Source organism: Fukomys damarensis, unplaced genomic scaffold, assembly GCF_012274545.1.
Source record: "Fukomys damarensis isolate Sample0158 unplaced genomic scaffold, DMR_v1.0_HiC HiC_scaffold_14, whole genome shotgun sequence".
NCBI classification, from domain to species: Eukaryota; Metazoa; Chordata; class Mammalia; order Rodentia; family Bathyergidae; genus Fukomys; species Fukomys damarensis.
In genome coordinates this window covers 7923138-7923728 of record NW_022900926.1, presented here as the reverse complement: position 1 = coordinate 7923728, position 591 = coordinate 7923138, and positions in this window count along the sequence as shown.

The following is a 591-nucleotide window of genomic DNA, read 5'->3' as shown; positions in this document are numbered from 1 at the left end:
TCGCCGCGGAACATGGGAACACACGGGCTGCGACTGCTTATGGCGTCCGGTCAGACACGGGGCTCCAACCCACAGACGGGGACGCCCTGGCTCTCGGACGCCGCCCCACCCGAGAAGCGTGAGCTGAGAGGGATCCTCGTGGGAGTGGGCTGTGCGCGCCCTGCCGGCCTCAGCTTCCCCACTGTGACCCCGCAACGCGATACCCGGACGGTTCACGCCGGGATAGGGGTGGGGGTGAGCCGCAGGCAAGGCACCCGCACCCAGTCTGCTCCTTCCGAGCCGCGGCGCATGGCCCAAGAGGGGTGGGTGGGAGTCAGGACGACCACAAGCATCCCGAGACCAATAATAATAAAGCGGACGCCCTGCCGCTTGGCCGAGGCCTCTGCGCCCAGCCAGGCGACCCTCCAGGCAGAGGCAGGGCAAGGACAAACTGCGGCCGGGAGCGATGACCAGACTTCCAGGGCACACAAGCCCGGGTTGTCCTCTGCCTGCCGAGGGGCTTCGCGAGCTAGACGCGGGGGATCCGCCCCGGGGAACCGGAGCCCGAAGCTCCGAGCTGCCAAGGCAACTGCTGCACCCTACACCCCGCTC